This window comes from Rhagoletis zephyria, unplaced genomic scaffold (genome assembly GCF_001687245.7).
Source record: "Rhagoletis zephyria isolate East Lansing unplaced genomic scaffold, Rhagoletis_zephyria_1.1 Rzeph_scaffold_02963, whole genome shotgun sequence".
Lineage (NCBI taxonomy): Eukaryota > Metazoa > Arthropoda > Insecta > Diptera > Tephritidae > Rhagoletis > Rhagoletis zephyria.
In genome coordinates, this window is record NW_016160047.1 from 10,287 (window position 1) to 18,599 (window position 8,313).

The following is an 8,313-nucleotide window of genomic DNA, read 5'->3' on the forward strand; positions in this document are numbered from 1 at the left end:
TGTGAATACCTGGTCTATGGTGCGATTTTCCAGGCCTAAAGCACACTGATAAGGTCCAATCAGTTCATTGACGGTGGGCTTCAGTCTTTCACACAATACGCTCGATAAGACATTGTAACCTATGCGGTAGTTGGCGCGAATGGCGGGGTCACCTTTCTTGTGGATTGGGCAGAGCACACTTAAATTCCAGTCGTCGGGCATGCGTTCATCTGACCATATTCTGCACAAGAGTTGATGCATGCACCTTATCAACTCCNTGTGCGCCCAAATATGCAAGGAAAGCTTAACGTCGAAAAGCTACAATTACAACATAGCCAGCGCTTTCGCCACTCGACTCTCACACATGCTCTCAGAGAGCACTCTTCAACAAACCGACATNGCTCCGCCGTACTTGAATAGCTAGCTGGCAGGCTGTCAGCTCCAGCAGCTTTGTTGTTTTTCAGCCGCGTTATTGCTATACGTACCTCGTCATAGTCATTCGGTGGGATGTGTCGACTCCGTGATCATCGACTGCTGGCTCGGGTTCTTCTTCTCCACAACTTTCCGTGCTGCTACCATTTAGTAGGGCNTACGTGAGTGCGAAGAGCTTGAAATGCTGGCCGACAGGAAGAATGCCCGAAAATTTTACCAGAGAGTTAGGCGACTTACGGAAGGTTTAAAGACCGGGGCGTACTCCTGTAAGAACAATAACGGCGACCTTGTAACTGATGTCCAGGGCGTACTTCAATTATGGAGGGAACACTTTTCCGCCCTACTAAATGGAAGCAGCAAGGAAAGTTATGGAGAAGAAGAACCCGAGCCCGCAGTCGATGATGACGGAGNTCCAGTGCCTTATCTTCTCTTAATTCCAAAAACTCCAACTCTTCTTCGCTTTTCTTAAAAAGGAGTATCGTAAATTCATCCTCAATTATGTTACACAAAAAAGGGTTTATGGATTATGCAAACGTACATTTATATAATTTCAAAATAATTTTTCAAAATCTGCTTTTAAATCATGTGCAATATTTTTTTCTAGCCATGGAAAATTAAATATTCTTTTTTTGAAATCATGAATAAAAAGATGTAGTTTAGCTTCAAAACTTTAAATAATTTGCGACAAATTAAAAACATTTTTATTTTCTCCTTGTAGAGACAAATTCAAGTTTTGCAAATGTCCCATCATATCGGTAAAGAACTTTAAGTCAGAAAGCCAATAAAATAATCAACACTATGGAAAAGAATATCCAGCAAAGAAATATATATTTTAAAAAGTAAACAGAACTAAAATGTTCTAAGCAAAGAGAGAAAGTAAAAAGAGCCGCACTTTTCTAAGCAAAGAACCGAATTTGGCCGCGTTTGCCCACCGTTGGCATATAGGATTCTCTGTTGGTAAGTGGACCAAGGACCGATCTATTCGAAAAAAATCTTCTTGTTCGATTTGCTTGAAATTTGGCGCGTAGGTATCTTATTACCTGGATTAACATATAGAATATTTTTTTCTGATAGGTGGATCAGGGACCGATCTATTCGAAAAAAATTTATTTATGGGCCGATTTGCTTTAAATTCGGTACACGTATTATATATGTATATACATACATAGAATTGAATGAATTATTTTCCAGTTTGAAAAGTGTTTTAAGGCGCCGCAAAACAAGTTGGTATTGGCTATTTATCTATACTTATTATCTATAACAATCATATAAAGAGAAGTTCCATCTTTTTAGACACCTTTTGGTTATAGGCTGATAATAATTTCGATATATCAAGGAAGCGTGTCATCTCCCATAAAAATCGAATTTTTCATACCACTCTCATATCTCTGAAAGTAAGTATTTGTGGTATGGAAATTTTGAAATCAATCCAATACTCGTGGAGAAAAGTGGAGGCTATTGGAAAAGGGGCCGTGGAGCCTTCCAAATATACTGAAACCTTTATCCATATATCTTTAAATACATTCGGTACATATGCTTGTGGGCGAACTTAAACGACCGAAATTATTTTAATGAAATTTTGTTGGGTCCCTGTATAGTTAGGTTCACAACTTAAAACGCCGGGTCGCGCTGGAGTCGAGTTATTACCAAAAAAATCGTATTTATGATCTGATCTAGCTAATATTCAATAAATGTATTGGTAAAGTTAAGAGAAATAATCTGCGAAAAATTGCTCGCTAGGTGGCTGTGGCGACAGAATAAAGACAATTCATTATGAATGCTTACAGATATAATTGTAAGTCATTTATGGTATTTCGTCTGAAATAAGTCTATGCATATTGGATTTCTGTGGATCTATGATACTCCCCCATTTTGGAATTGCCACCAAACTATACTTACAGATTCAAAGAAGATTTATCATCGAATCGGATCATTGTTGCCGCAAGAACTTCTTCACGGACATAACGCTTTCGTTAGGTTGTTTAAGACGGCAATGGAGGATATTCTCTCTGACGACCACAAAACCAAACGTGAACATGAATTGTGGTGAAAACGTTGGACCAAATGTTTCAATGAAAACATAAAACTTGGGCGGGACGAAGTTCGTCGGGTCTGCTAGTAATACATATGACTGCTGTTAAATTGAGATCTGCGCCTAGAAATTGACTTTCGGGCGCGCCAATTTGGAGCTCTTCTGTGGCACGATTCCCTGGAGGTTTTCGCATTTTCAATGGGTGCAATTCGCCATTGCGAGGAACGCAAGTTCTTCGTAGAGAGCTATAATTTGACCTGCCAGGCAGTTGATGCTATTTAGCAGAGTTCAGGGACTCCAATACAGGGCCAAAATTTATGCATTAGAATATTAAGCAACTTTACGGGATATACACAAAATTGCAAAAAAAAAAAAATCTTTACTGTCCAAGAAGAAACTAAAACACCATTGATTATAAAATCTACCCTTTGGCAGCCCTACAGTGCCGTACTAACCGGTGATGGAAAAGCAGGCACAATAGTGCCATTTTCGACACTTTCATTCACAAAATGCACAATTCATTCAGTTTTGGCACAATCATAAAATATAGAAATTTAGCATAATACGGCAGTGTATAACAAACAATCATCTATTACTCATAGATTCGAAAAGTGAAAATTAAAATCACTTAAAAATTATAATAAGGGCCATTATATAAAATTAATAAAAATTATTCAATATAAAGAAGAAAAGCCAAAACTGATCAAAATGTCGCACTGCTATTATTTCGCACATAGGTATGTATGTGTATGTGTAAACATTGTGTTATTTTACTATGATTTTACTCTAATAATTCAATGAATTAATAAGTATTATATTATTTCAGTGTACACTAAATATACTATTTCTAAAAATACATTTGTGGTTCTTAAAAACACTTAAAATAAAGCAATTTCAATTTTATGGTACTTTCATCTCCGTTTTGGCACTATTTTTGCAGTTCATTAGGCACATTCGAAAATTTTGGAATTCCATCCCTTATACTAACCGGTATTTGCTTTTATTCAGACGTTTACCAGCAATATTTACATAAGCATGTGTGCATGCGATTGTGTTGGATATAGAAACAAAATCTGTATTTGTATGCTATTGTTAAATTGTTAATTCTTAACTGCTCAACTCTCAGAGGTCACTTGATACTAACTATGTATGTACTCAATTTAAGTTAAACGTGATCAAACTGAAAGCCTTTTCGAAACGTTACTCTTTCGATATTTCAGTAACCACTCGTACTTCACTGCACATGCATACAAAACACGGAAAGCTTGGCGTATAGCAACTTCAATAAAGTTAGAACTACCGCAGAGCTCGACTCGGTATTATAACAATCATACATTTTTACATTTCATATATTTGAAATATTTCTCAAGCGATTGAAATAAGCCTTAAAAAAGTTTTAGTTTCAGTGTGATTCTTTGGCTCAGAACTTTCTCAAAAAAAATAAAGCAAACCAGAAACTAGTTTTAGCACCTGTGTATACAGATGTATGTGAAATATCTGCATTGGAGCTAATTTTGTGTTAGAAATTTAATAATACGCTGAACTGATGTGAGAAAAAATATTATCGGCTTGTTCATTCAAAACTTTTGTATACGTTTCTAAAAGCTTACGTGCATACATACATACATATGTATGTATTTATGTACATACATATGCGTTAGTACTTGAACAAAACAATAATGTATAAACACGAAGGCAAACATTTGGAATTTTAAGCACGAAATGTGAGTATCATTGTTGCGCAATATCTTAACTATGAAGATATTATATAAGCACATCAATATATCAACTGAAGACAATACCGATTATATTTTAATTTACCTTATGATCTTGGATGATTTCATGCGCTTGAATTGCACACACGCATATGTACATACATACATGTGAGTACGTAAATGCGCACGCTAGAAAACATTCACACCCTGCAGGGAAAGCCCGATATAGTGAATCATATTTTCTGGCCAAAAACGAACCAGTCTGATAGCAACTAGATCCCGACCAGTTCAAAATCAGCAAAATGTGGTACTTTTAAAAAACTATTTCATTTAACTTTTTTTTTTAATTATATTGATGTAAGAAGCAAGAAAAAAATAGTCCCTATAGTAATAAGTTACAAGGCCGGCAAATGCTATGCAAGTGCTTGAAAAAGCTTATTTTGCATATTTTTAGCAAATTTTTTTGGTTTTTGCATATATTTGACTTACGTGCATATTTTGCAACATTTCATACATTTTCGGCGAAATAAGGCGCATTCATACATATGTTTTTATACTTCTGCTACCACCTTGTATGAATTCGCCTTGGTACAATGCGAGGCGAATTCAAAACAATTCGCCTTGCGTGTAAATATTTTTGTATGTAGGTTTTTATGTATATATATATGAACGACCAACGCGCAACCGACCGAACGGGTAATTCCGATTAAACAATAAACCTGTTTTATTTCGGTGGTTGCAATGTCGAAAGATTGATAATTTAAAAAAGCTTGACATTTTATACTGGTAAAATGCTGTAAAAATTAGATAAAACCTCATTGATTTAGCATATTTAAGAGCATATTTTAGCGATTTATTGAGATTTTTATAGCGCATATTTTCAGTTTTTTTTGTGCATATTTTTGCTTGGCCTGGTAAAGAATAAAAACAATTCTCATTAAAAATCTATATCTAAAGTAGCAAATTTAGAACTTGTCCGGAATTATATAACCAGGGATGCAGAATGAACTATATCTTATCTGTCGAATTTAGAACTAGTACGGAACTATTCAAAAAGGGATGCAGCGGGGGGCTTGTTTGATTTACATAGATATGTGTTTGGTGGGTTTTTCGTTCAAGTACGCTATTATTCTGGACTTCACAGATGGTTTTTCATAGTTTGGTAATACAAATCCAAAATTTGTGTTAAAACTTTAACATGTTGAGACCTTGTTTGATCTAACCAATAACAGCAAGCATCTCTGCCTCAGCTACAGCCAAAGGTATGTAAAAGTACATTTCTTACCATCATTCAAACAAATTTAATTTCAAATTGAAAACACATTTCTTTGAAAATAACTAAAAATCGCACATGGCAAAACCAAACAAACCATGATACTTTTTTCTTCTGTCGATTTTAGAATTGGTTCGGTACTATAGAATTTAGGACTATAAAAAGAATCCAGCATAGGGCAATTAACACTTCGTAGGACATCACAGAATAATAATTATTTCATGGTGGAGTTTTAAAGAGTCGTCCAATCATTAGAATTATAAAAGTCTTTTGATAATAATTATGTGTGAAAAAAACTTTTCAAGTCATCGATAACTATTACTTTAAGACTTATATAAATAAAGTCTTATGGGGCTATTTATTCAACCACCAATTTAATCTTTAGTAAATGTATAATGAAACAAATTTTACAGCTTAACAGAACCGCGTGGTAAAAAAGATATTGCAGTTTTTTTGCTTGACGAAGAACGATGAAAAAAGAGAATGTAAAAAATTATGCAGAGTTGCCTTTAGTGCTGCCACAGCTACCCTGCCCCTACTGATGTCTCACGATTTATACGTTGATCGCAAGGTGCTGACTTGCGAGTATGACTCCTTAGAACCTTTGTTGGTTGAGTGAGTTCTCTCTCCATGAACGCAGGCTTGAGCCTCTTGATTGAAATGTTTTGAGGCTTGCCGTTGATTTCGATGTTGAACACGCGATCGCTTATACGTTTTACTACTCTATGTGGTCCTGTGTACGGAGGTTCGAGTGGTTTTTTAATGTGGTTACTACGAAGGAAAACGTGACTGCATGAAAAATGTCTTTGTGAATAATCGCTTTTTTGTTGCTGTGATGTGGGGCGGGAACCGGACGCAGTTGTTGCATGTATTGTCGAATTTTGGGTAAGAACTGCGACGTGAACTCGCATGATGGTGTACATTTGAAGGCTGCTTTGCCGAAGCGAATGTGGTATTTACAGACTTTTTGGTTCGAGCGCCTGGAAGTCGCCCTTTATGTTAGTGGAAAGCTCACTGAGTTTTAAAGCAATTTGATTCATCGATTCCTCCGAGGCCGTGACTCTTACTTCGAACTTTTGCGGTTTGTGTTTGTTGATTGCGACGCAAGATGCGGAGTTTGCAGACGAGTCTAATTCGTATACGTTTGTTGGTGTATTGTCGACTATTTTGTCTGCTATTTTCGCTATCTCCTCCGGATCTGTTGATGTGCATGACAATAATATGCACCTGACGTTGTCGGGCATACGTTGTAGCCATAAGGTTGTTAGTGCATCGCGATGCATTGTTGATCCCGCAAGATCCTGCATTTCTTGTAGGAGCTGGCTAGGTCTTTGACCGCTACTAAGAACCGTGCCGAAGAGTAGTTTCAGGAGGAGTTTTTCCTTAGAGATGCCGAAGCGAGTTATTAGTTCCTCTGATTCCGGCGGATTTTTGGCGATGTCAGAAACTTGGCGTAATGTGTCGGTGTCCAAGGCAGCGATGACGTTGTTGAATTTTGAAACATCTGAAGTTATGCGGTTAACGAGCAGAAGTCCATCGATTTGTGTGAACCACCGTTCGGGATCTGCACCCATGAAACGCGGTAGTTTGAGCGAACCAATTGCACCGACATGTGTGTGAGGTACTACCTGCTGGTGCTCGTTTGCCGCGGTGGCCTTTGGATCACCGTGTTCAGTGTTCTGCTCATCTGCTAATTGTGGTGGCATCCTGGTTTAGTTAATGTCAATGATGCGTTGGTAGTTTTACTTTCTTATCGGGGTCACCAATTATGGGGATATTTATTCAACCACCAAATTAATCTTTATTAAATGTGTAATGAAACAAATTTTATAGCTTAACAGAACCGCGTGGTAAAAAAGATATTGCAGTTTTTTGCCTGACGAAAAACGGTGAAAAAGAGAATGTCAAAAATTATGCAGAGTTGTCTTTAGGGCTGCCACAGTCTTTTCATAATAATTATCAGCAGATAAATGTTTTTAAGTCTTCAAAAACTTCTTTTTGTTATTTTTTTTGGCCTTACAATAATTATATTCAACAATTTATATTGAAATGAAAATTTATTGTGGAAAAGCAACAATAATTTGAAAAAATGGTAGAAGTGATAGCTATTTCGGAAATCACCACATTTCCTCATCAGACTTCTTTCAGTAGGATTCGAACCGACGATCCCACTGACTCAGCCAGTTGCCTATGCACCGTGCTAAGTACGCCTTGTAAATTATCGTTTGCTTTTTTCCACTATTTTCATTTTTGTTATGCCAACACAATCAAGCGCAGCTATTCCGCTGCAATTCACTTGATCATGTGGTTGTTGGTATTGTTGGTTTTTGCTAATAATTCTATTTTTAGAATGTTTAACTTTTAGGTGTGCTCGTCCTTAAGTTATTTGTTTTTGTTATTTTTTTGGCCTTATAACAATTATATTCAACAATTTATATTGAGCTCGACGCCGTTTTTTAAATGGAAATTTGTTGTGGAAAAGCAACAATAATTTGTAAAAATGGTAGAAGTGATAGCTAATTCGGAAATCACCACATTTCCTCATCAGACTTCTTTCAGTAGGATTCGAACCGACGATCCCACTGACTCAGCCAGTTGCCTATGCACCGTGCTAAGTACGCCTTGTAAATTATCGTTTGCTTTTTTCCACTATTTTCATTTTTGTTATGCCAACACAATGAAGCGCAGCTATTCCGCTGCAATTCACTTGATCATGTGGTTATTGGTATTGTGGGTTTTTGCTAATAATTATATTTTTTAGAATGTTTAACTTTTAGGTGTGCTCGTCCTTAAGTTATTTGTTTTTGTTATTTTTTTGGCCTTTATAACAATTATATTCAACAATTTATATTGAGCTCGAGGCGGTTTTTTAAATGAATTTT

General features: G+C 36.3%; 1 protein-coding gene and 1 pseudogene across 1 annotated transcript in view; both read left to right on the forward strand.

Annotated features, from left to right (window-relative positions):
- Positions 1-3,663: 3,663 nt before the first annotated feature.
- LOC108368126 (Na(+)/H(+) exchange regulatory cofactor NHE-RF1) overlaps positions 3,664-8,313 on the forward strand; it is a 31,307-nt gene continuing 26,657 nt past the window's right edge. Inside the window, exon 1 of the mRNA XM_017622904.1 lies at positions 3,664-3,759. The gene's annotated coding sequence lies outside the window, so the exon portion shown is untranslated. The remainder of the gene's footprint in view (positions 3,760-8,313) is intronic.
- Positions 3,671-8,313, forward strand: part of LOC108368128 (60S ribosomal protein L7-like) — a 25,337-nt pseudogene continuing 20,694 nt past the window's right edge.